At 43.7% G+C, this 27,989-nt stretch overlaps 1 protein-coding gene across 13 annotated transcripts in view; it reads right to left on the minus strand.

Annotated features, from left to right (window-relative positions):
* Positions 1 to 27,702, minus strand: part of TSNARE1 (t-SNARE domain containing 1) — a 451,500-nt gene extending 423,798 nt beyond the window's left edge. For 4 of the 13 annotated variants that reach the window (XM_088179975.1, XM_088179943.1, XM_088179965.1 and 1 more), the window contains exons 1-2: positions 27,642 to 27,691; positions 12,554 to 12,643 (exon numbers count right to left, since the gene is read on the minus strand). The gene's annotated coding sequence lies outside the window, so the exon portion shown is untranslated. Of the gene's footprint in view, positions 1 to 12,544; positions 12,644 to 27,641 lie in introns of all 13 variants that reach the window. The other 9 variants (XM_088179949.1, XM_088179899.1, XM_088179963.1 and 6 more) reach the window with 6 other exon arrangements.
* Between the last annotated feature and the right edge of the window lie 287 nt (positions 27,703 to 27,989).

The following is a 27,989-nucleotide window of genomic DNA, read 5'->3' on the forward strand; positions in this document are numbered from 1 at the left end:
AAATGAAGCCTGTGGCTCTCTAGGCAATTCCTAGACTACTTATAATTAAAGGCACCATTAAGCCTTCAGAGAAGCAGATGCCAATCCATGTCAAAAGTTACACAGCTGAGCGGGGTCTAATTACACTGAATTCAAGAGATACATCACATCCCCAACAGATGTCATTTTATAGAAAGCTTTTTCCATATCTCACAATCTTGAGAGGGCATAAGATGTTCTTGCCTGTATTACCCCTTTTCTTTAGAAAAGAAAAGACCATCCAGAGTCATCTGCCTGCAAGCTTAAGATGAGGTAAGTGCCAAACAGAAGAAAAAGCCACTGGTGGGGAAGCCAATTAAAAAAAAAAAAAAAATTAAAAGTTTACATGAAGAAACAATTTCTTCCTTCCCATTTCACACTTTTTTTTGGTGGTAAGATGATATTTTGGGCTCCCTTTTTTTGCATGTTTATTCAAGGTCTGTACAGCCAAGCAACTGCACATTCTTGGGAACTGGTAAATGCTACAAGCACAGTTCATCCATTCCCAAAAAAGAATTTTATGAACAATGTAAAACAACAATTAAGAGCCATGAAAAGGGTTCTTGCACAGCCTGGCCCAGGTGGCAGAACAACCCAAAATATCTTTTGAATTAAGACACTGATCAAATTTTCTCCTCTGCATTTAAATGGGAAAAGAGAGTCCAAGTCAACTCAGAAGCAGCCATCATAGAAGATACTAAAAATATTACCATCTAAACACAGAAAGGTCAAAAAATAAATTCTTAACTGCCTTCTCAACATAACGCAGAAAGCACATCTATTCTTAAGCATTCGCCAAGGCCAGTGAGTTTGGGAAAAAGACAGATGGGAGAATATGTAGGAGAATATGTTCTCTGAATACTTCCACAAATAGGCTACCAAAAGTCAAGAGAGATGCTGTGTCACAAAGGATGCAGAAGTCACAGGAGATGCATTTCTTGACATTCCCCTCCAGGAGAGAGATCTTCTTGAGCTGAGAGAGAAGTCTTTACTACTTGTTCTCGTGGCATTGCCTCTGGACACTCATCCTGTAATTTTCTTACATCTTTAAACAAAATGGCCCCATGGCTGTGGAGTGGCAGATGCCACTTTTCAGCCTTTCCCAGCAACATGGTGATGATCAGCACGAATAATGACAGTGATACAAGAATCATCACAGGTCTGTGCTGAGCTTCCCTTTTACTGGTCCCATTCTCCTGCCTTTTCAGCTGCTCCTGTAACTTGAAGCTGTTGGACAGCTTAAACAAATCAGAGAAAAAAGAAACATAAACTTTAAAAATCCTAAACCATAACTAGCCTGAAAATCAATGGAAATATTAAGGGTAGAAACACTTCCTCTATAAAGACAGGCTGAGACAGTTGGATCAGTCTGGAGAAGAGAAGGCTCCAGGAGACTTTAGAGACCCTTCCAGTACCTTAAAGGCACCTACAGGAAGGTGGAGAGGGACTATTCACAAGGGCATGAAGTGATAGGAGACAGGGGAAGTGAATTAAATTGAAGAATGGGTTTAGATTAGTTATTAGGAAGGAATTCCTCCCTGTGAAGGTGGTGAGGCCCTGGCAGAAGTTGCCCAGAGAAGCTGTGGCTGCCCCATCCCTGGAAGCGTCCAAGGCCAGGTTGGATGGGACTTGGAGCAACCTGGGATAGTGGAAGGTGTCCTTGCCCATAGCAGGGGTTTGGGACAAAATGGTCTTTAAGGTCCCTTCCAACCCAAACTATTCTGAGGTTCTATGAACCAAGGAAAGAAAGATAATTAAACAGAAATAGAGAAACAGAAACAGGTGGAGAAATAGACCAAAGCACAACACTTGCAGCAATTACACAGTGAATGGATTATCCATGAGTAAACAAATGGGAAACCAACGAGGTTTATGGTTTCTCCTGTGGTGGAGGGGGCAAGTAGACACAGCAAGTGGCAGATGAAGTGTCAGGAGTCCGTGGAAAATGAGGCACCTTCTACTTGTTCTTCAGCAGATGGAGTGTGGAGAGCAGATGGAGATGTTCCTTCTCAGGATCCTGCTTTAGCCATTTCTTTTGTGACATCCTGGCTGGTGTCCCCATCAACAGCAAGGCCAGTCTTGGTGGTGTAACCAAAACTAATGGAGTCCACCACTAATGCCCCAGCTCTCCAGTCACTTCCATTTGGCAGTACAATGTTAAGGGTTGGACTTGATCTTAAAGGTCATTTCCCACCAAAATGATTCTATAATTCTGAACTGGGTCATGAAGAGGGATGGAACACCTCTCCTATGCTGAGACAATCTGGATTGTTCAGCCTGCAGAAGCAAATGCTTCAGGGTGACCTAAATTGTGGCCTTTCAGTACATGAAGGGGACTCTACAAGAGAGCTGGAGAGGGATATGTAGTGACAGGACAAACAGGAATAGCTTCAAACTTAAACAGAGCAGGTTTAGATTAGATATTAGGAAGGAAAAGTTCTTCACTATGAGGGTGGTGAGGCCCTGGCACAGGCTGCCCAGAGAAGCTGTGGCTGCCCCATCCCTGGGAGTGTTCAAGGCCAGGCTGGACAGGGTTTGAAGCAACCTATCTAGTGGAAGGTGTCCCTGCCCATGGCAGGGGGGCAGAACAAGATGATTTTTAAGGTCCAGTCCACCCACACTATTCTATGATTCCTTAACCTTTATATACACAATCTGACAAACACCAGAATATCCAAGTAGTGCATCCCAAAAACCCCCTGTGAGAAGCAGGTGTCCCACAACCAGAGGTCTGAAGACTCTGTTCTTGCTTCCTAAGTATCCTGTGCCCAACCAGCAAATACCACGGCTTGTTTCCAACATAAATGTGTTGTGATCCAAAAAATGGGTCTGCCCACATTACTCTCCAATTGTTGAAGAAATTGAGACTATAATTAACAGAAAAATGTCCTTCAGTTAAACAGTGACCTGATCTTTGTCACCTTAATCCAAAAATTAGATCTATATCATTCATTGCATGAATTTTCTTTTCTATTTTAAGGATTTCTCACCATCCTGACTGCTAACAAAACACAGGGTCTGGTTTGCAGTCAAGTCAGAGCAAAGCTGATGAATGCCAACACAGCTGGATCTCAACAGCCCTTCTGCTAAACTGCCGTGTAAAAATTAGGGGAGTGACAGAGATTACCAAGAAAAATACAGCAACACACCTGTAGGTGTCCAATCAAAAGTCATTTCTTGGAGAGGGAAACAATTCCAGGTGCAGAGGAAGCATGCAAAGGAAGGCACACATAGAGTTTGCATTAGTGCAGCTGTTTTTATTGCAATGACCCTAATTGGCATTTCCAGATGTGAGGCAGGAAAATCAGCTGACAAGAGCATCTTTGCTTATAACCCTAGAAGACCTAGGCTGAAGAAGATACAGGGCTCTACAAGTCATAAGTGAAGGAAAAAAATAAAATTAAAAATCTCTTCTTTCTTTTCCACATATTGAGCTGGTTAAAGCAGTCCACGTTCTCCCATTGCTACAACAGCATTTATTTATCAGCATCCTCAATTCTGAAAGCAAACTCCAAGTGATAACACACGATCTCCCTGCAAAACCAAACTGAGATGGATGGAGGACAAGGGGTATAATTTAAGACAGCTTACATTGCTCACAGTACCAGGAACACTGCATTCAGGCTGCAGGAAAGGTCATTAGTAAATTGAAGGCAGCAGAAGATAAAAGTTTACAAACAACATTTCAAGAGGAAAAAAATGAGCTTATTTGGCCATTCAAGGAAAAGAGCAACCAGAGAAGTCTGGGTGTGCAAGAGCCTTCCTCACTCCAGGCAGAGGAGTGAGCTCATCTCCAGTGCTCATGATGGAGCACACAAGATCTGCAGCAGTGCCATCAGCAGCAGCAGCCAGTGTGACAGGAACCTCCTGCCTCCCAGATGCCTCGTTCCTGTTAGTGCAGAGGTCTGGGGAGCCAGGATGTCCCTGCAGCAGAGTGCACAGGATCGCTGCCCTGAGCTGGCTACGCTTCAGCTTTCAGCCTTTTTGTGAATGCTACAGGAGATAAGCACTGAGATACAGGAGATAAGCAATGTAAAGAGTTCACTTCTTCCCTCCTGAACAGCATCATCTTGATGAAAACACAGTCACTCAAGTAAAGGGGAGATTCTTTAAGTTGGCTTTTTGGAAGAACACGATGGAAGTGTGCACTGCCAGTAACCTGATCCAGTGGAAGGCTCCCCATCCGTGGCTGTGAGTTGGAACGGGATGGTCCTTGATGTCCCTTCCAACCCAAACCATTTTCCATGATTCTATATCAGCAGACAACTGACACACATTGGTTTCAGTGGATTCTCCACGGTTCAAAGTCCAGTGAGAGAAAGGTCTTTTTGTGAGGAGAGACTGTGGGAGCCAGGTTAGTCTGGAGAAGACTGAGAGGGGATCTCATCAATCCATACAAATATCTCCAAGACAGGAGTCAAGAGGGTGGTGCCAGGCTCTTTTTATTGTGCTCAGCAACCAGACAAGGTTAATGACCATAAACTAAAACACAACAAGATCCAACTCAGCCTAAGGAAGAATTTCTTTCCCGGCAGGGTGGCAGAGCACTGGTGTAGCAGCCCAGGGAGGGTTTGGATTCAATTCTCCCTCTCTGGAGATATTCCAAACCCACCTGGCTGTGTTCCTGTGTCACCTTGCCTTGGCAGGGGGCTGGAAAGGTCCCTTCCAATCCTAAAGATTCTGTGATTTTGTGAACATATAAAGAAGCTCAACCTAGCAGAACAGACTGAATCTCACTCTACTTTCCTTTTTAAATTTGGACTATCCACATGGACACACTTGCCTGAGGATCTCTAAAACACAGGTAACCACCCTGACCTCACAGAGGTGCTACTTTCCATAACAGGGTTCCTTGACATTCTCATCAGTTCCATGTCCAGGGAAGGAGAGGGCATACACCAAATATACAGAATGTTAAATAATTCAGTTATTTTGCATCAGGAAGATGAAGAACAAGGTCCTAAATGTCCAACTTTCAGAACATCTTGAAAAAAAAAGACATCCCTTCTACTCTTTTTTTTGGTCAACACAAGGCTTAGCAGTGATAAACCCACACATCTCTGTTGTGCACAGCACTGAGGACTGCAGAAATCGATGTTGGATTCCCCACCTATGACCCCTACAAAAAATTCCTGCCGTGACAGGAAACCCTGCCCTGTTCTCCTACTCCATATCCCCATGATGCTTCTCTACACACCCTCCCTGTATCCATGGACACTCCCCCTCCACAACTTCAGGTTCCATCCATGCCTCAATTTGTTCTCCAAAGCATTCAGAGAGGCAGGAAAAAAAACCCACATGGGTAATCTAGATCTGGACACATGTTAACTAATTGACTGCATGATACCAAAAAAATAGGTAATCAGTGAATTTGCCTGAGTTTTCCTTGAGCACACTGAGATATTAAGTCCTCATGTGCTTGGTGAATACATTGATGGTTGGGTGGAGGAGAAAATCAGTGAACTGTATTTTTTTCTCTGATGTGATTAACTCAACCAACCTACTTCAGCAGAAGAGGCAGAAAGACACTGACAGGAGAAAGCCTTAAAGGAAGTGAGATTCTTCAAGCTATCAAAAAAAAAAAAAATTCTGAAAACAACCCAATAGTGCTCATCTCCTCTCACTTTCAGACCTGTGCCCCAAATATTCTGTTTGTATTTAATTTTCTGGCTCGTCAAGTAGAAAAATAACCCATTCCTGAGGCTTTCAGCTTTATTTACACACGTGGTTAGGACTGAGCTGAACACTCAAACCTGTCATTGAAGGTTTCAGGTGCTCCCAGCTCTGGATTACACTCCATGAAGGCTTTGCTCTCCACATCACAGACAACCAGAGAACTGTTAAGGTTGAAAAAGACCTCCAAGATCATTGAGTCCCACCCAGCACCACCACCATGTTCACTAAAACACATCCTCAAGTGCCATACCCACACGTTTTTTGAACACTTGCAGGGATGGTGACTCTAGGATGCACTTCCCTGTGCAATCTTTTCTAATGCTTAACAACCCTGGAACTGAGGAAGCTTTTCCTAAAATCCAATCTAAACCTCCCCTGGCTCAACTTTAGGCTATTTCCTCTCATCCTGTCACTCGTCACCTGGGAGAAGAGATTGACACCCACCTCACTACAACCTCTTTTCAGGTAGTTGTAGAGAGTGATAAGGTCCCCCCTGAGCCTCCTTTTCTCCAGGAGAGAATGGCATTGCCCAGAAGAAACCACCCTCCATCCCATCACATCAGCCAAGGTCCCACCATGTCCCAGTAGCTGAAACTCAGGCTCTTCAGCTGGGAATGCAGCAAGATTAATTTAGTCCAAGAAAAAGCACAAGCTGCTTCATAAGAGTTGAAACTGCATCTTGTCTATCCAAAATCGAAGCATTTTTAAGATTATTCTTGGTAGGGTTTTGTTTGGAATGCATCACAGTCTGGTGTTGGCTTAACATATCAAGGCGAAAATATTAGACAGGACTGAAATCCATGAATCCACTCACAAGAGAGTGGAGCCCTGACTTTTAGTGGATTAAAATTATGCAAAATGGCATCTTTAGGCTGCAGGACTGTGATGAATTAGCTCTGACAAGGGAAGGAACTCAAGACCTCCCCACAGCACTGCCCCACACCACAGCTGCCTCTCCACTCTTGCTAACACAGGGACCAGAAGCTAGTGCTGTAAATCAGATCAATGAAACATTCAGTTAAAAATAACAGCTCAAACCTCCTCCATTGCAGAAGAGCCTTTTGGATCACAAATGATGAAAGCACATCTTTTTAAAAAGCGAGCTGAGATGAGAGTGATTTCTGAGAAGGTGGCAAAATAAACAGCCCTGAGATCATCAGCAGAATAAGGGCTGGGCTGCTCCAAACATTGCTGGGGCTCCAGAATAACCCTGGCAGTGGGAAAACAGGTCTCAATACCCCCAGTTAGTGTCTACCTATGTCAAAGATGGTGCCTGGCTCCCATCCTGGTGATGCTGTAGGAGCAGGACATTCAGATGACACCACCACCCTCTGTTGTGAGCTATTCCTTGGGCATCTCCTTGCCCACTGGGCTATGTTATTCCTGCCTTGTAGCTGGTAGACAGAGAGAAAAAGTCAGGATGCAGCTTCTGGGGTCAAGAAACATCATCCTCGTGGTACCCACGAGCACTCGGCCTGAGGTGCTTGCTGAAACTGTGAGGGAAAAGAGAAGCAACATCCCCAAGGTTTCTTAAAACTATTTTTTATGATTGATGTTGGGAAAGAGGACAGGAAGTGGGGAGTAAGTTTTTTTCCCCTTTTTTCAGGTCATCTAAGCACTCACTAAACAAACAACCAGCTGTCTTCATCCTGCAATCCAGATGGATGTCCCTCTGCAATGGGGGGATGCACCACAGCATCTCGCCTCGCATTTCTAATGCTGGGATTCAATACAGCCACTGCAGCTTTTAATGCCTTTTACAAACATCTAATTCACTCTGTATTAATCCCTCAGAGCAGCTACTCCTTCATTTTACCCTTGGAGACATCAAGCTAAAATATTCATCGGCTTGAACACAAAAACCTACAGCTCTAAGCAGTTGTTGAGGACAGAGGACATGCTGTTACCCAGTTCTCTGATATATACAGCAGTATAACACCATCCTTGCAATAAAAGTACAGAATGAGCCTCTAAAGATGCCTTTTTACTAGATGTTTGTAAGTGGATTTAGGTTTAATGACAAGCTCCTCTTGCTTATTTCCCGCTTTTACTCATCCTTCTTTTTGGGGGGAGGGTGGCTGACAGGGGCTGCTCTTTCTCAAGCTCAATATTAAATAAAAGAAACCCAAAAATATATTGAAAATGCACTCTTAAGTCATGGCACAAGGCATATTTCAAAAGAATGCAGCTGAAAACCTCCAAACTATCAAAAAGCTATTTCAATAAGGGATTTTCACTTACTCAAGACATTCAAGATATTGACACAATTTCGAAAAAGATGAATCTCTTCCAAGTCTTTTAACTCAATTAAATTGACAAAATCTCCAGCACATGAAGGTGACAACAAGCCCATGGTCCACATTTCAATCTTCCCAGGCTACAGAGGGCTTCACTATTTTAAGGAGAGCTTTCAGGCAGTCTCTCAGCTGACTCTTGCAGGAAATGTCCAGATATGCCCAGAAATCTTTATTGATTATTGAAGTATTGAGTATTGAAGGAGCAAACCATTAAAGTAAGCATTAACTCGTGTGCATTCCACATCTCAGCCACAGCAAATCACAAACATGGAACAGGACCTGACAGAGCCAAAGCAAGGTGACTCCAGCTCATAAATATTCCTGACTCCACCAGCACTGAAGATGTTCAGACCTCAAAGGTCTGAACCTTGAAGGGAAGATAACAACAGCATTGAATCCCTGCAGTTGTTTCACCTTAAATAGACAGAAGGGAGGTGTTGACACTGAAGTGATGCTTTGCAGTTCAGAAAATCTGTGTTCAAGTGCTTGGCTTGAACAAGCTCTGGATGCAGTAGGAGAATTAAAGACAAGCCACAGTCCTCTCACCTCATCCAAAGCATCCTGGAGCTGGCAAAATGCATAGGACAGCCTCCTGGTTGAATGGGATGTTATTGTGCTTCATTAGAGCACAGCAAGGAATGGACTTGCATCATTTTCACATTTAACATTCAAGAAGATTAAATTAAAATAGTCAAAAAATCACAAATATAGAAAGATACAACAATTGCAATCAAACTGGCAAGAAACTGGCAATGTGTTCACCACTGGAACAGTTTGGGAGTTACTCTGAACCAGTTCATACCATTGATCAAGGCACTTCTTTGCATCAGCCTCCTGCAGTAGGCAGATAAAATGTAGCTGTTCCATCTACATAAAATGTGTTTAGATACATAAATCCTTGCAAAGTGGCTTTTTATTTTGAGGCAAAACCAGAAAGAATTATATGCTGCATTAAATATTTTCTTCTTTGTCCTCTTCTCGACCGTCTGCAAGATCAATTAAAGTGCTTTTGCATAAAACAGGCAGAGAGGAGCACATTCCAAAAAAATAAATAAATAATGATGCCACTCTTTGCTTTCAGTACGATGCCTGAAGAAAACAAGCGTAACGACTTAAAGATTCCCACAGTGAAAAAGAAGAAAATGATGAAGGTTTAATCATACACTTACAAGGCAACAAAACACATTTCTCAAGTCTTAATATCTCTTGTGAAATTTTAAGCGCTCAGACACAAATATTAGCAACAAGCTGCAGCAAGCTGAGTCGATTCCCCTGCCCTCACACAGAAATATGTGTGAGTCCCTCCCTTGCACTCACACAAACATTTGCTGCTTCCATCACTTTTCTATTTGAAAAAATATCCAAATGAAACTATGAGCGTTGAAGATGTTATGATTTAACACAGAGAGATGGAGATGGAGGTCTTACTGTCCTGGAGCTCAGCAACCTCTCTGTCCAGCTGCATGGCAACATCTGGAAGCACCAGCACAACTTCCCTGCAGGCTGGCCAGCAATGGGACTCATGGCCACAGCCTCAGCATGGATAGACAATACTCAGATCAACTGCTCCCCCAGTTACCCACCAGAATGGGGAGCAGGGTGAAAGGCAGAGAGATCACCCCACCAAAAAAACTCAAGACCTACTTTCTTCTCCTTTTATCATGTCTGTGCAGGGCAAGGAAGGAACTGTTCCCATCAAAACCCCACCACCATAGGTTCTAGAGAAGAAATTTTTCACAATGAAGGTGGAGAAACATTGTCACAAGGTGCCCAGAGAAGCTGTGGATGCCCCATCCCTGGAAGTGTTCAAGGCCAGGATGGGGCTTGGAGCATCCTGGGATAGTGGAGGGTGTCCCTTGTCCATGGCAGGGGCGTTGGAACTGGATGATCTTTAAGATTCCTTCCAGCCCAAGCTATTCTATGATTTCATGACCCTATCTGGCCCCAGAGAATGTGGTGGCCCTAAGTGGCACAGCAGGTCACTGACCATTTCCCCTTGGATTATGGGGGCTTTGTTCTGCTCCCTGTCCCTCCAGCTGTGGGACTCATCCCACCCTGTTTCCCTCATGGCAAACAGCTGCACAGGGGCTTCCAGCTCCTGCTGTTTGCTGCCCATGCTGTGGGCACTGGTGCAGATGCACTTCAGCTGGGCTATTGTTCCCACCATCTCTTTTTGGGGAAGGAGCCCTAATTTCTACATTGTGCCACTTCCACTCAGGCACTTCCATGGTTTCAAACTCATCAATAACCCTGGTACCTTTGCTGCTGCAGGGATCTCCATCCCATACCTCCACTGAGACAGCAGAACAAAGGTCCTCACTGGCACAGCATCCCATGATAAGAAAACCCAAAAATCTGCTGGTGACACCAGGCTCAGGGCCAGGTATTGATCTACTGGATCTTCCTGGTTCTTCCTCATTATTCCCTGCAACTGGAAGGGTAGAGCAGAACACTACGTGTGCTCCTGATTACTTAGCCAATCAACCTCACAACAAAGCACAAAAGAACTGAGAGGAGAGAGGAATCACTGCTCTACACAATTGAAACAGGAGGAAAATAACTTGCAATAATAAAATAAATTTAAAAAATAAACCTACACGAGAAAGAAAACCAAACACCCAAAGAAATGGAAACAAAAGCTAAGAGGTGAATAATTCATTTGGGCAATGTGCAGTGCCTATACTCTACCTGAATTGTTTACATGGAAGGTTTGTGGTTTAATCAGAACTTCTGGAAAAAGAAAAACCAGAGTCATAAGTACAACATTTATCTTGACTAAACGAAATAGGTCTCTGGGTAAGGCATTTTCATTTAAAGCAGAAAAAAAAAAAAATAGGTTGCAGTTTGTGACGTGACCAGCAAGGGGAGTCGGTGCTTTGAGGGAACCACGCAGATGCAGTTTTGGGTGGAGAAAATTCAAATAAACAATTCTGAGGTAGTGACATTGATAAAACATTGAAGACTGCCAGAGGATGCTAGAGGATGATGGACAGAGAGCAGAAAACCCACTAACCTGGAAAAGAGAGAGGGCTTGAGAGATACTAGAGCAGAAAAATAATCATGTTTTGTCTTGGAAATTGGACTTTCTGTCCCTGCAAGACTTAATGGAGAGCATGTAATGAAGAGCTCTTGGAGGGAAAAAAGCAAAGAACAAATGAAATCAAGCCAGAATGGAGCTTAGGATAAGAAAATAAGGGTTCATCTCAAAATACTTCCGAGTACAATATTCTGACAGTAACATGAAAAGACTTTGGCCAATTCCTCTGGTGGCCTTGAGGAGACATCCAGGAGAGCACCAGATGTCAGGGAGAAGATGTCAGAGGACTAGGGTTGATCAGGCACCTTATCACTGAGCCCCAGAACCAGAAACAAATAGGGGAAAAAAAAATATAAATAACAACTATTTAAAAGAACCCTCCCAAGGAGTGGGATTTAATAATATTATCCAGCATTTAAAGCAAAATGCCAGCAGTAGGAAGTCATTAGGCTCTGTATGGGGAACAGCAGCAAAATCACTGCTGCAGCTCCAGCCATGCTGGGCTTATCAACAGAAACGGGGCCACCCTGGGCTCCAGGGCCACCGGGAGGGGCACTCAGAGCTTTCGTTCCTCTGCCCCGTTAATCTCATTAACCTCGTATTTACTCTGTTGTTGGTAATTACTCAGAACGTTAATAGGCACAATTTTATGCATATTATTTACTGAATGTTACAAATCTCTTTAGCTCTGTGTATGAATCGGGGCTGGAACAAGCCAGTGCTCCAAGTGCCATGGAAAAATAGAAGTAGAGAAATGGAAAATATTTTAGAAATTTAAAAAAAAAACTTTTTAAGAACTTGCTTCAAATTTCTTCAGTATCTTCAGTTTCCTCTTGCAACATAACCAATCAATTCAGATAAATATATAAAGCTCATCCATTTTACTAATTCTATAATAACATTCTAACAAGGAAAAACTAAACCAAAAATACTCAAGAAAATACTTATTTCCTCCTATTAAGCTGGAGCCCATGAAACAACTACTCCAGCCATGCTACAAATTACCATTAACGATATTCCAGGTGGGAAAAACAGATGCAGTTTTTAAGAAAACTGTTATTGCTGTTAAAGAACTCCATAGGTTTTACAGACACAGTCTGTTACACCTTGAAAAATGGAACTTTCACTGACCATCTGTTCCTAGCAGAGAACACCCAGCAACTCTGGCTTTGGCCAGAAAACCCAGCTCAAAGTCAACATGCCATGAGCAAGGGACATCCCAGAGTTTAATGTGCAGCCAAGATCAGATGTCAGGGGGAGAATGTGGACGGAGATCACCCAAAAGCAACCAGTTAAAACAAGGAAACCACTGCAAGAGCAGAAGATGTCATCCAGAGGTGAACATCTGCAAGAGCAAAGCCCACAGCACTCCTACACCCTCACTCCAGAGCCTCCTCTACAACATGCTGCATCACCTCCAATGAGCTGAAAGGATATGGAGAAAACCAACCAAAAATCAAAGAAAAAAAAAATTAAATGAGAAGGATTATCAAGGAAAGGAAACAGCAAAAATTACCTCACCCACAATTTTATTCTGCTGTGTTGTGGAGCCACTTGTTGGGAACTCGGCAGCAATAACCCAATGGACCCAAGGCCCAGCTCAGCAGTATTGTTCCTGTTTAGATAAAAGGGGGAAAAAAAAAGAAAATCAGATGTGAAAAGCACAAACAAGCTTTTATCTGCTCTGTTTCCCTCAGTCTGAAGCTCAGGGATTCCCAAGACTGAGGTTTTAGCTGTATCTTTAGATTCAACTGGGAGTTTTCACACCCTGTGAATTTGTTAAACACATCCATATATTAGGCAAGCTTTGCTTTTGGCCTACACAATGTGTGTTGATAATGGAAAGCACACAAAAAAAGGGAAATAAAAGAACACTTCTTCCCTTTCATATCAGGGTGCAAACATTAGAGGATGCCTAGTGAAACACAGCAAGTAATTTTCATTTTCTGCAATTTGTGATTTCACATTATTGTCATTTCCCTGTTTAGCAATGTCATATTTTATAGTAAGTATTAGCCAGTTAAATCAGATCTAGTTTTAGTACATTTTTACTACATTTTTACATTTCCTACAAAAAGAAAGCCTGTGCAAATACAGGGATTGCTGAGAGAGAACCATGTAACTGAGACAACCAAGTGGACCCAGCACTGGACTTCTGAACATTTTCAGGGATGGTGATTCCACCACTTCCCTGGGCACTCTGTCCAATGCTTGACCAAGCTTTCAGTGAGGAAGTTTTTCTTACATCCAATCCAAACCTCCCCTGGTGCAACTTGAGGCCATTTCCTCTCATCAGGAACAGGATCCATAAGGATCCAAAAACTCAGATAACTCTGGAGACTGTAATGACATCATCAACTCATTTCCCACACACACTTTCACAACTGTTTGTGAGGTTCTTTCCCCAAATTTGGAAAGTAATGCTCCACAAGGAATTTAAAACACTTTTAATGCTTTAATAAAAAATAAAAGAAAAAAGAAGAAAAAGAATGGCTCAGGCAACTCAGGTAGAGGCACTTAAAACTGGGCAAAGTAAGGAAATAAAAGTATTATAGACTTTTTATAGCAATTATTCCTCAAATAAAGTGTTTTAATGAAAATGCTGATATTTTGGGCTTGTTTTAAGCAGGAGGAGCATCACCACACAAGAGACAGCCTTCCAGACTAACCATGAAAACCTTCTAATCCCTCCTTATGATGGGATGGTGGAGAAAATCAAATCACATGGGATGACACTGGGGCCAAAGAGAGCAGCAAAAGATGCCAAAGGAGCTCCTGCCTTGAGTTTTTCTACCCTTAGAAAAACATCCAATTACTCTTTCCTCCTCTTTGATTACACAATCGACTTCAACACCCTCAAAAGCCAACAACTCTGAAAAATTGAGAAAAAAAAATGATTAAGAACCTTTAAGTTAAAGTACAGTACCCAGAACCAGTTTTTAAAGACAGGGTAAATAAGGAAGACCTTTAAATTTTAAGATGTTGCTCAGCAGCACCTTGTCATGCCACATCACACAACATTTCTTCCTTGTTATTTCTCTGGCCAAAGGTCAAAATTCCTCTTCCCAAGAGACAAGCCTTCATATAAAAAGAGTGGTGAAACTTTTACATCCAACTAATTTAGGAACAATCCACATCTCCATCCTGGAGACCTTCTTAAATATGATTTATTGCAATTTAAGGTGGGGAGAAAAAATGACAAAATTTGTCTGAAATTGAGGCAGTCCTGCTCCAAATGAAAACAGAACTATTTGTCCAGTACATAGAGTCCAGCACTGAAATCTCAGGATGTTCATGGCTGCTAAGGTAGGAGATTTTATCACCCTCATGTAGCCTTGGGACAAGCATTTTTAAACTGCCTTTTGTACTTTTGTACAAGCAAAAAAAATAGTGGTCATTTCAATTTTTCAGAACAAGCTAAGCCATGGCACACCCCGTCCTGCCAAGTGGGGATTCAAGTCCTTAAGTTCAGAAATTTGGTTGTCCAGTTTCCCAGAATTATCATTTTGCCCATCTTCCAGAGCACCCAAGGCAAACCCAGGAGGATGAAAACCAACACTGAAAAGATCAAAACCACATGAGACTTCTTGTCCATCCATCTTCTCCTTATCTCATCCTCCCACCAGTTCCATCCCCCAAACTGATGTTTTCTTCTCCAATCTTCTGGTGCTTTCTCCACAGCAGGGTCTCTCCTTTGTGTCCCTATTGCATTCTCTATAAAGGAATGAAAGGGGGACATGATCCTTGGTTGGCATCCACTGGGACAACTCCATGATAGAGAGGAATTAATGACAACTCTGCCCACCTGCAGGTTTTTGGAGGTTTTTTTAAGCCATCGTGTATGTAACTCATGATGTCAGTACAGGAATATCACACTAAGGCTCTGGAAAGTAAGGGGCGGGTTTTCCTCGTTTCTATGGTTATGAGCAATTTTAATGACCAACCTAAATAAAAAGGCTGGAAGAGAGAGAAAGTAGGAAGGAGTGAAGTGGGCGTTTAATTTTGATTGACAAGACAGAGCAGAACTAGTTAAGATCTGTCAAATGCTTGCTGAGGATCACAAATCCTCAGCACATTCTACGGCAGACAGAATTAGTCTAAATGCACAGCTTTACAAAAATATTTCTTATCTGCTGAGATCAGAGTTCAGCATTTCAGTTGCCCCACAGAAAGCAGGTGATGTCGTAACTACCAAAGGAACTAAGGTAGGGCCAGAAAAAATATGTATATATTTTAATTATTTGTATTTGGTTTTTAAGTATTAGTATCTACAATGTCTTAATATGTCTTATTTTTTGTCTCTGGCCTATATATATATTAAAAAAAATTATATAAAATGACAGCATTCTCAATATTGTTAATTACCAAAACAACAATTTTAAAGGCATTATCAAATGTACCACTTCGGAATCACATCTGCATCACATGAAATGTTGTATAAATGAAGACGGCGGAGATAATTCCTGCAATAAAGACCTTAAAATAGGAGACTGAACGCAGGAGTTGAACACAGATTTGATGGGAAATTTCAGGAAACACAATCTGGAAAGACAGAAACACTGGCATGACAGTCAGCTGTGATGTTCCCTGAAGATACACCACCAAAAAACAACCTTCGGGGAAAATGAAGAACAGTCCTACAAAATGAAATCATCAAGAAGGAAGAAGAATGGAGAGGTGGAGACTTGGAGAATTTCAAAGTCAGGAGCAGAGTTTTATGACCTTGGAGGGAAGAATCAATATCTCAGCAAGGCACAAGGCAGCATGAGAAGACTAAACCAGCATCTTGTGTTTAAGGCCAGGGAGAAGCAGGATGCACCAAAAGAAGATTCAAGATGTGCCTGAACCAAACTTGAAAGATGATTTTCTTGTACTCACTTGGCTCTGTTGGGATGTAAGCAGGACACAGTGATCTTCACAGGGCTACACACCCATGAGCTTTGCTATTTTATCAAATGATGTTAGAATTTTAAGGAGAAAAAGACTCAGCAAGAGAGGATGAGGTGACAAAAAGAGGGAAGTCAACAGCTCCTGAGATGCCTGCCAACAGGATCTGCACTTAAAGCGTGCAGTTCTGGCAGAGAACATTCTCAAAATCTGATATTTAAAAGTCTCACGGTGTTGGAACGTGTAATTAAAGTAAAAGGATACAAATGAACTAAGATCTGATCAACACAAACTTGTATCAAAGTCAGAATGTGTTCCCACAGAGTCTCAGCCACCTGGTTCTTCCATGCTTCATTCAAAGGGAGAAAAATTAGCTACTGACTTTTATTCCCACTCAAAATCATCCCTCTCCAGCCTCTAAAAGGGATGGATTTGTAGCAATTTTCAAGAATTAAAAAAATTCTAAACAAATCCCAAAACTCACAAGTTGCTTAATTTACTGTCACTTTCCAATTCCAGAGCAGCATATTTGTTGTGATATGAACTTTTCCTTCACCTATCAATGCCCAGGCACTGATGGGTGAAGGAAACAAAGAATAATGAAAATACCTGCAATTTCATTCTTGCTTCTCAGGAACTGGAATAAATGAAAGAATTCAAATCTTTCATTGAGAAAAGCCCTGAGGAAAGGAAGGATTTGGGGATATTGGTGCATGGGAAGCTTGATATGACATTATAAATGGCAATGTGGCTGCTCCATCCCCGCAAGTGTCCAAAGCCAGGGTGGACAGGGCTTGGAGAAACTTGGTCTACTGGAAGATGTCCCTGCCCATGGCAGAAGGTCGAACAGGATAATCTTTCAGATCCCTTTCCAACCCAAACCGTTCAAATATTCTACAAATTTACTGTTATTTCCTTCCCAGTAGCGCCAACATGAACTCAATAACCAAGAAAACTTTAAAAGACCAACAAAAATAAGGAATTAATACGTGATCTGATTTCATACTGCAAGGTTTCCAACAGCCAACCTGTCCATCACTAAGTTGAAGAGAAAAGTCAAAGCAGTGTGGAATCAGCTGGCACAAGCTCATTTTTTTTTACCAGGTAATGCTTCGAAACCTCCCAAACCAACTCTGCTGCCATCAGAGCCACCTCTTCCTTGGACAGCACCCAGGAACTACTTGCAATTGAAATCCAACCGAATTTATTGCTTCTGCAAGCCTGGAAATTTCAGTTACAGAGGTGACGTGACATTTTGTTTCGCCAATGCTAATCTAATACCTTTTTAAAGGTGCATACGTTTCACCCTGTTGGCTTCCAACACTGAATTACCAGCTCTGCTAAGCTTCAGAATAGATGAGACGAGTTTGGCCTCCAGGCGAAATCCCTTTGCTGTAATCTTTATTCAAAACACACCGCTCCAGAGCCTTGCATGCATTGCCAAAAATCGCCTTGAGGTTTGCTCTTAAGATGGCAATTTGCATATCAACATTTTGCTGCAGAGCTTACCCAATGTCCCCGCTATTATTTTAATACTCTGCTGTGGGCGGCCCCCTGAGCAGCTCACAGAAGTGCAGGCTAAAAATATTCCTGCCTTCCCCACCGGCTCCACACATGACCACAGCGAGCGCCGGCTCGGATACAAAACCGGCAGCGATGGCATCCACCCGCCTCTCCAGGAGGATGAGCAGGCTCCAAGGTGCTCAAAAAAACATGGCAAGGAGGAGGAAAGTAGCTCTGCATGGATGGAGGAAAAATGCACAGGTGCTGGAGGAGGAAGAGTGCAGAAAGAGCTGGTTTTACAAGGGAAGCAGGAGAGGTTTATCCGCGCGCGAGATGTTCTTGGGAAAACACATTAAGAGGTAATAAAGCAGGTGAGGGAGGCAGCGGCTGGGATATGAATTTAAGATGATGCTGAACAGAGGAAGGGGAAGAATTCTCAGGCACAGAACAGGAGCAGTGCCGGGCGGACGCGAGCTCAGCCTGATTCATGCTCCAGAAGGGAGATCCCAATCCCGCTGGCAGAACCATGTTGATGACAGCACACGAAAAAACATGGATTGCAGGTTTTTCTCTTTGCCCTCCTCCCTCTTTGCACAGCAAACTCCAGGCTCAGAGGTTGTAATTATTTCTGGCAAGGTGTAAACAGGTCTGGGAAATGAAACGGAAAACTGGAGAACTGGAGCTATTTATGAGATGCAACGCAGGGAATCGGCATCGGAGCCCGGCTACCAAATCAGCAAGTGCAAGGTCACCCTGGTGTGCTCAGAACAACTTTGCAAAGTGGTTTGCAGCCAGTCAGGAAAAATAACCAGGCTCAGTCTGCCCAGGATGGTGAGTTAATGGAAACGGAGGGTGGAGGACCACCAGAAGACATTGCTCCAGCCAACAACAAGGGATTTATCATGATGCTGGTAGGCTTTGAGATGATGCCCATCGAGATGACATCCACTCATGACAACCAGCTGCCTCTCTAGGGTGTGGGAGAAGAGCAAGGAGGACATCAAGTCCCTAAGTCTCCATCCACCAAAGTTGTTGTAGAGGAAAGCAGCCAAGGGACTCATCTGCCTGGAACTGTTCCAGGCCAGATTGGACAGAGCTTGGTCTAGTGGAAGGTGTCCCTGCCCACAGCAGGGGCATTGGAACAAGATGATCTGGAAGGTTCCTTCCAACCCAGACCCTTCTATGATCTGCATGTAAATGACCAGTGGAGACCACTCATCCCCTTACCCTGCAGGCCACCACTTGCTTCCAAGGAATTGGATTAGTGCCCCAACCCGGGAAGAACCACAAATTTTGAAAAGCAATTTATTTTCTGCTGGTGGAAAAAAACAGCAAAACACAAACGGCCACAGCAGGAGGATCTCACACTCCAATGGGGCTGAAGGAACCAGCAGCATTTCAAGCCCACAAAGCAGCAATGGAGGAAAATTCAAAAACTGTTTTTGGTCTCACCAGGAAAGAAAGGAAAAGAGATGGTCAAATTCAGGAAGTACAGGCAGAGAGGCAGTGTGTGTCCCTGGGGATAGCAGGACCTCCAGACTATTTCCTGTGCACACTCCTTATATTCTGTGCTCAAATGCCTCACAAACAGGACTAGGATGCACAATTCTGTTTCTGAGATTATATTTAAATTCTAAGTAATTTTTAAAAGGATGGCAAGTACAGTGCAGTAGGAAAAGAATTGGCCAAAGAGAGAAAAGCGTGCCTGAAGACCTCGGAGTCTGTGGGATATCTCTACATATGAAAAGAAACAAAAGTATACCTGAACAATGTGCAAAGAAATAGAAATTAAAAGTGAAAAATAAAAAAAGCTGACCTTGGTTTCCATGCACAGGGGAGAGGATCTTGACAATAAATTTGCCACTATTCCCATAAGAGGAAAAGAAAAACCAAAACAACCCAACCTACCAGAATTCCAGTCTCATGACTGCCCTATACTTGGGACAAAGGAGGCAAAACCAGAGAAGTTGTGGATGTCTCATGCCTGAAAGTGTTCAAGGCCAGGTTGGATGGGGTTTGGAGCAACCTGGGATAGTGGAAAGTGTCCCTGTCCATGGCACAGAGTTGGAAGTAAGGTCCCTTCCAACCCAAACCATTCTAGGATCCTATGAAACCCACCTGCTTCAGCTCTGAAGATGATCAACAGGAAAATATCTGTAGTGAGACTCTCAGTTTGCTTTTTCAAATTCAGAGGTGTCTTGTTTTACACAAATACTGCAATCCTGTTTTCACCACTTGCTAAGACTCTTGCTAAGTCTCTCCAAGAGGCTGGTTTGGGCACTTGGCTAGGACAGAATCCATCACACTTTCAGAAAAGCAACCCATAGCTATAAAATCTCCTCATGGTGCATTATCAAAACTTAGGAGGGCTTAGGAAAGCACACAGTTGTTCTATAAAAGAAGTGTCAAAAAGCTTTGGACAGCATCTCTCAAGCTTCCACACCCACGTTTTGCCACCTAGTACCATCTTTGAGCACTTGCTGTTAATGGAAGATGAAGGTCCTTGACACTGAGAAATCAAACCTCTAACATGCAGTAGCCTCCACACAATTTAAGCATCTCTATTTAAATTATTTTAGAGTTTTACCATATTTATCATTAATGAAAGTAGATTTAGTTAAATGACTTGATTTTTCACCATAGCTATAGGTCTGGATAGCTTTAAATCTGCACGGGATGGTCTTAAGAGGATGGGGAGCATCAGAGGGTTGGATAAACTTCCCTGATCACAGCTATGAGCATTGACCATGGCCTCATCCTTCCCACATCAATCCCACAGCAGCTTTGGCAGAGAAAAGACTAAAATTTTCAATTATTTAAAACAAAGGCCAAAAAAACAGAACATAAAAGCAAACAAAACCACATCCAGTACTATTATATATATTTGAATTAAAAATATATATATGGTCTTATGCACTGTATTATAGAAATTAGTTGTTAATTTAATAATATATATATTTATAAACTTTTTTTTTTTTGTAATTTTTCAGTGAGCACCTACAACCTGCAGCAGAACATTTGATGGGACTGACATTGCCCCAGTAGTGACAGGCATTCGGGTAAGGGAGCAGCTGGAGATTACCAGGCATACAACAGAAGACATCAATACATTTGGGGAAGGTAAATCACATCTCAAGCTATCTAACACTATGTCTAAACTTGTATAAATCAGGTATTTTAGAAATTATGAGGGTCTCATGAGAGTCTAGAAAGCGAATAGTGTCACAAAGGATCATAAATCAATTGTTTTTGTGTGGAAAAATACAGTGCAAAGCTGTATTTAGGTTTAGTTCTTGATTCAGTTTGCACAAAGGAAAATCTGAAGACCTGTAACTTCCAACAAGAATTTCTGTCACATACAGGGTTATATGAAACAAGGTACTGCTCCTGCAGCCTCATCAACCTCCCCCATCTCCAGATGCATGGCAGCATTTTTATCTCCAAAATTAGAAGAAATTGGAGCATGGTGAACATCTCCACACTGGGACACGGGATGCTGCAAAGTATTTGCTAATAATTCAGCTCAAACCTAATTGCAATTACCTACAGTGAGTCATAACCACAGCTCCCTCTGATCCTGAACCCTGCCCCATCCATGGAGAGTCCATGGCCAGGTTGGATGGGGCTCTGAGGCCCCTGGTCTGGTGGAAGGTGCCCCCACCCATGGCAAGGGGTTGGAAATTAGATGATCCTGAAGGTCTCTTCCAACCCAAACTATTCTATGATCCAATGAATCTAAAACTGAAGTGACTATTTCACAACTTGTAGACCCAGTGAGACATCATCCAAATCTTCCTTTAAACAACCCAAGAGGATTTTGTTCCTCTAAGACACCCCAAAACTGGGGCACAGGAACTGGGCAGGCAGCACCATTGCATGAGGACTGTGGTCACAATCATGAGATGTCATGTGTTGGTAAACCACACAATCACAGAATGGCTTGGGTTGGAAGGGAACCTTAAAAATCATCTTGTTCCAAATCCCTGCCATGGGCAGGGACACTTTCCACTAGACCAGGTTGCTCAGCTCCTTCAGCTTAAAGCCATTCCCCCTTGTTCTTTCAAAAAAAAATAAGGGAATTTCAAAGCGGAGGAAGAAAGATGAAGAAAAAATAGCATTCCTGGTTGTGTATGGGATTTTTTACAAAGCAGCCATTAATAGCAAGTTTGGGAGTTCTCTCATACCATATCTGAGTCTCTGGAACTTCACACAGCCAATAAATGGGTTAATCCAAAAATCGGGGTCCTAACACCTCCAAATCTGCCTGTTTTTCCACATGTAGAAAAATAAAGGAGGCACCTCCCTCCTCCATGCAGAATCATCACAAGAAGATTCATTATAAGTGGAAAAAAAAAACAACCGGTTTCAGCAATGAGCATGATCAAAGTCTCTCGTGGAAGAAGAAAATATTTTATTTTACAGAAATAAGAACTATGGCAACAGCTCTGGAATAAAATCCTACAGCACGGCTGTCTCCTGCACTCCTTTACTCCATGCACCAGATGATGGAGGAGTCCTACAAGGGGAAAAAAAAATACATGGCCAAGTTATTCAAGACTAGAATGACAATAAATGTATGCAGAGAGGAGAAGGAGAACTAATAAAGTCCTCAATAACATCAAAAAATCTTACTTTTGCAATGCCTGGATTTGCAGCAGGGAGGAAAGCAGAGCAAGAATAAAACAAACGCTACACAACGAAGAGTATCAAACATTTTGCAGTTGTTTTCTGCTTTTATTTAAGGAAGAGGTGACAGAGAGAGAACGAAATCATCACCTAACTCAACATCAATATTTACTTCCAAAAAAAGCGATTTTACAAAAAAAAAAAGGAAAAAAAATAGTAAGTATAGGTATTGCAGCCAAGTTTGACTTCATTCAAGGAGAAGCTAGAAAATATTTTCCAGATTTTGCTTGCAGCATCGAAGCAGATGAACTGCCAACACACCTAAACTGCCCTTGGGAGAGCTTTTCCCCACAGCTCTGCATCCCAGAAAAAAATTTCAAAAACACCTGCTGATACACCATTTCTTCTCATTTTTTACCAATCTTCAGGATATATATTTAAAAAAATTCATAATCAGCGAAATCTTTGCTTTTCTAATGGACACACAAAATGGACATAAAAAAAGAAAAGATAATCCATCTTGCTCCTTTTTTATTTTAGTTAAATGCTATTTTTTCCATCATCAGAAACACTGCAGAGATGTGCCCATGCACTGCAACAAAGAGATGGCACCTGCCTACTGAATTTCCTGACTAGTGACACTTTGAAGAAAAAGAGTTTTTAATAGAAACCTCCCTGCAAGTGTTAAATCAGATTAATTTAACTCTTGCGTTATTTTAATCTTAGACACCACCATTTGCAAGGCAAGCAGAAAAAAAAAAAAAAAAACAGGGAGTAGGATTCTTATCTTGACCATATTCTTTGGGAAATACAGTGTATTATTAAAAACCACAAATAGCCTTTCTGACAGCAAAATACAGACACTTGTGGCTCTTCTGCAGTATTTTATGAAGCCTTCTGTGCACTCAGCATCACGTGAAGGGCAGAGCTTTCCTCCAGCCTTCCCGTGCCCAACGCCACTGCCAAAATCACCAACGCCAGTTTGGGGCCACACTTTGGATTTACACGTGGCCAAAAGTGTTCTGCAAAATACAATGCACTTTGAAAGGTTGGTGATGCTGCTGAGGAAGATGTTTTGTAGCTTTTCACCTGAAAACACCATGGTGGAGGTACATTGATAATCTAGCTGTGAGTTAGGCTCATGCTTAAATAGCTGGATTAAATTTAGACTGAGTGGATCATGTCATAGGAAAACACACACATTCTAATGGTCAGGAATCATAGAGTGGTTTGGGCTGGAAAGGACATTAAAGATCATCCAGTTCCAGCCCCCTTTCCATGGGCAGGGACACCTTCCACTATCCCAGGCTGCTCCAAGCTCCATCCAACCTGGCCTTGGACACTTCCAGGGATGGACAGCCACAGCTTCTCTGGAAAACTTTTGCCAGGGCCTCGTCACTTTCACAATAAGGAATTTATTTCTAATATTGAATCTAACCCTGCTCTCTGTGAGTGGGAAGTCATTCATTCCTGTTGTATCACTCCAAGCCCTTGTCCAAAGTCCCTCTCCAGGGAAGGCACTGGAAGGAGCTTTATACCCTCCCTGGAGCCTTCTTTTCTCCAGGGTGAACATCCCAGCTCTCCCAGTCTGGCTCCAGAGCAGAGCTCCATCCCTCTGGTCACCTTGGTGCCTCCTCTGGATTCACTCCAGCAGCTCCATGTCCTTCCCATGCTGGGGAACCCAGAGCTGGAGGCAGCTCTGCAGGTGGGGTCTCACCTGAGAGGGGCAGAACAACCCCCTCAGCTCCTGCCCACCCCACTCTGGATGAACCCAGGACACATTTGGATTTCTGGGCTCCAAGTGGACACGGCTGGGTCATGTCCAGTCTCATCCACCAGCACTCCCAAGTCCTTCTCCACAGAGCTGCCTTCAATCTGTTCATCCCCCAGCCCACACCACAGGTTGAACCACATGACCAACAATGCCCTGGGTGGAAAGATCCATCATCCATCCATCCATCCATCCATCCATCCATCCATCCATCCATCCATCCATCCATCCATCCATCCATCCATCCATCATCCATCCATCCATCCTCACTGGGATCAATCCTGCACACACAATTCCTTTCCAGTGCAAGCAGCCTTTGCCCTGACAATGACGACTCCAACCCTAAATAAAACAGAGGCTCCTCCTGCCCACCTAAAACCCTCAGGTGTCACCAATTTCCAGTCCCCTGAAGCACCAGCAACCCTTGGAAAGTCCATAAAAACCCACGTGAGAGCCACCCAGCTCGTCCCACTGCACAAAGTAAGTGAAATGTAGGAAGAAGGATAATAAAAATGGGAAAATTAAATTAAAAGTTCTCAACAGTTCATTCCGCTTTCATCGAGCAGAATGTGTTTATGGTACAAGGAGGGAACTGAAATTATTTTTATCTTGATATTATTTACCCTTTCACACTTGCTATTTAAATATTCCTGAAATCCCAGAAGAACCAACAATTCAAAATACCATTTGATATATATATATTTATAAGAAAAGGGAAGCACAGACTCATTCATTTTCAGCTTCCCTTTTTTTTTATTTTTCCTTTCAATTACATATTAAGTGCTGTAATAACAATGTGAAAATTTATCAAGACACCAAATATTTATTTCTCCTCTGCTCCCAGAGATTCTCCAGACCCAGACCCAGAGCAGGCAGGGAGACCTGGTCACACCAGAGGATTTTGTGATGAGGAGCAAATGATAAGAGGTTTAAAATATTTTAAATAAATAAATAAAAATGTGAGAAAATTAATTAGTTTGCTTGCACAAGAGAGGATGGAAATAAAGTATTGTAATACTGAAATCTCTGTTCTACCAGTCTCTTTAGGCAACCTCAACTAAGTAACTTAGAGAATCACAAAACACTGGGTTGGAAGGGACCTTTAGGTTAATCCAGTTCCAACTCTTGCCATGGGCAGGGACACTTTTCACTATCCCAGGCTGCTCCATTCAATGTGGCCCTGAACATTTTCAGGGATGGGACATCCACAGTTTCTCTGGGAAACCTGTTTCATTGCCTCACCACTCTGTAACTCTTGCTTTAGACACAATAACAGGAGGAAACAAGGATGGAATCTGAATCAGAAGCCCGGATCAAACAGAACACGTGGCTGCACTAATCAGCCTCTCCCATGTCCATCAAAACTGAATTAGTGGTCAAGCTAATTTTTAGTTGCATTAATAAACAAAAGCAAACCAGGAAGGTGGGAGGCCTTGGAGAGCACAAGAAGGGTGATTTGTTGCATGGATGATCAGTGAAAAGTGGGAATCAGCACATTTAACACCCTAGAAGAAGTCCAGAAACCAGCCTGATGATGAGAGGGAACAGGATGTTGCAACTGGCAAAGATGGCAGAGCAGGAAGGCAACAAGGGGTCAGACAGCAATGCCCTGACACATCAGGAATTAAAAAACCTGAATTTGCATCAACACAAAAAAGAGGGATTTTCCAGAAGGGAATGGGGTGATAGGACAAGGGGGAATGTCATTGAGCTAAATGAGGGTAGATTTAGATTGGATTTTAAGAAGAAATTCCTTACTGCCAGAGTGGTGAGGCCCTGGGACAGTTTCCCAGAAAAGCTGTGGCTGCTCCATCAATGGAAGTGTTCAAGACCAGGTTGGATGGGGTTTGGAGCAAACTGGGACAGTGGAAGGTGTCCCTGCCCATGGCAGGGGAGTGGAACTGGATTGTGTTTAAGGTCCCTTCCAACCCAACCCATTCCATGATTCTATGACTAACACTCCAGAAAACATCCAGGGTTCAACCTGGAGACGAGATGGAAAAGGGCATCACAGCTGGAGAAGACAGCAGAGCAGGAGAGCATCAAGGGGTCAGACTGGCCTGAGCCAGTGGTGATTTAAAGACCAGAAACATCTGCAGGGACACCTGGACCACAGCAGAACCCAGCAGGGCAGGACAGGGTGCTGAATGTTCATAGCCCCACTGCAAAGGGAAAAGCCAGCCTGGAAAAAGGGATAAATGCTTGATAAAGTATAAACCTTATTGCTAAACAAAAGAAAAAAAGGATAGGGGAAAACCCTCATATTTTAATCAATCCTTCCCACGCCACAGCACACAGCTAGTAAAAATTTAGGATTCAGTCTGTTGAATCTTAAATCCTTTGTGCAGAATGAAGCACAAAGCAAAACTTGAGGCCACCACCCCACGCAATGATTTGCAAACAAACCTCTCCTTGTTCCTGCAGCACTCCCAGATACAAGGATGCACCTCAACCTCCAAAATGTCACAGTAAAATTCAAATGCTAGCAAGCATAGGATTCTGCAGGGCGTATTCAGCACGCTGGTGACAGAATGAAATGTGCTTTTAGCTTTCCAAACCCTCTGCTTTTTGATATGCACACAAAGACAGCGAGCAGTTCCATGGGAACACGAGGTTTCCCCAGCAAAGTCCACTCCAGCGCCAGATGCCGGAGGTTAATTGTACCCCACAGCTCGGGGGAGCTTTTATTAAAAGCTTCAAACCACAAACACTTTTCCAAGTACAAAAGCAACGAGAAAAAAAAGTTTCTGCAGTCAGCTGTGGACCACTGCAGAAAGCGGTGCTTTGTACATTTAAAAGTGGATTTATTTCCTCTCCTTGTACTTCCAAAACCATCTCACTGCCTCAAGCTTCTGGAATTAGCCTGGAAGGGGGAAAATAATTAAAAAATAACCTGATGCCTTCTGTGAGGTTAAAATTGAGCCCAAACCTGGCAGGTAACAACCCAGGAGCAGTTCCTAACGTTGTCATTGTGCTGGAAATTGATAAATCAGAGTTTCTGTGTGAGCAGCTGGGGGACAGTGGCAAACTGGGTGCAGGGACATCCCATCCTCACCCAGTCACCGGTGACATGGGACACCAGCACCCTCACACGTGTCCCTCCCTGCTCACAGCCCTGGGCAAAGCCAGCCCTGTCCCCAAATCACTCATCACACACAGAAAACGCTGTGCAACAGCAGCCACAGCCTCCAGTTTCCACCCACAGTCCCTGTGCCAGCCCTATCCCTATGTCACACACCCCCCAGCTTGTGCCAGCCCAGCTCTGTCCCCATATTACACTGTCCCCATGTTACACACTGCCCCCTGTGCCAGGCTAGCCCTGTCCCCATGTCACACCCCCTGGGCCAGCCCTGTTCCCACATCACATGCACACCCCAAACTATGCCAGGCCAGCCCTGTCCCCATGTCACATACACACTCCCTGTGCCAGGCCAGCCCTGTCCCCATGTCACACACATACCCACTGTGTCAGGCCCTATTCCCATGTCACACACACACGCCTGTTCCGAAGTCACACACACGCAGGCCAGCCTGTCCCCAAGTCACACACATGCAAAGTGCCAAGCTAGCCCTATCCCCATGTACACACCCGCCCCACCCAACTTGTGCCAGGCCAACCCTATCCCCATGTCGCACGCCCATACTCAGTGCCAGGCCATCCCTGTCCCCATGTCACACACATACACCTGTCCTCGTGTCACACAAACCCCCAGTGCCAGGCCAGCGCCGTCCCCGTGTCACACAGGCCCAGTGCCGGTCCTGTCCCTACGCTCCCAGCCCGTGTCACCCCCCTGTCCTCACAGCAGGACCGGCGCGCGCCCCTCACCTGCCGCCGCGCGCCCGTCACCACCGGCACCCAAACATCACGTGACCGCCGCGGTCCTGCCCACCACGACCACGTGGCCCTCCCTACCCCCCATCGTTGTAGTCCTCATCCCGCAGGTGCCAACGGCTGCGCTCCCCTACTTGGACTACAACTCCCAGAGTGCACCGCGAAGCGGCGTCTCGTCCCCTTCGTCCGACAACCAATCGGCGGAGGGAACGGTGCGAGGGGGCCCCGCCCACTTCCTCTCAGCACCTCCCTCCTCAGGGCGCGGCCCGGGGCCGCCCCTCAGGAGCCGCGGCAGGGGATGCTCGCTGTTCCATGTCCTCCTCACCCTCGCTGCCCTCCTCA

The sequence above is a fragment of the Sturnus vulgaris genome, chromosome 1, assembly GCF_052056855.1.
Source record: "Sturnus vulgaris isolate bStuVul1 chromosome 1, bStuVul1.hap1, whole genome shotgun sequence".
NCBI lineage: Eukaryota > Metazoa > Chordata > Aves > Passeriformes > Sturnidae > Sturnus > Sturnus vulgaris.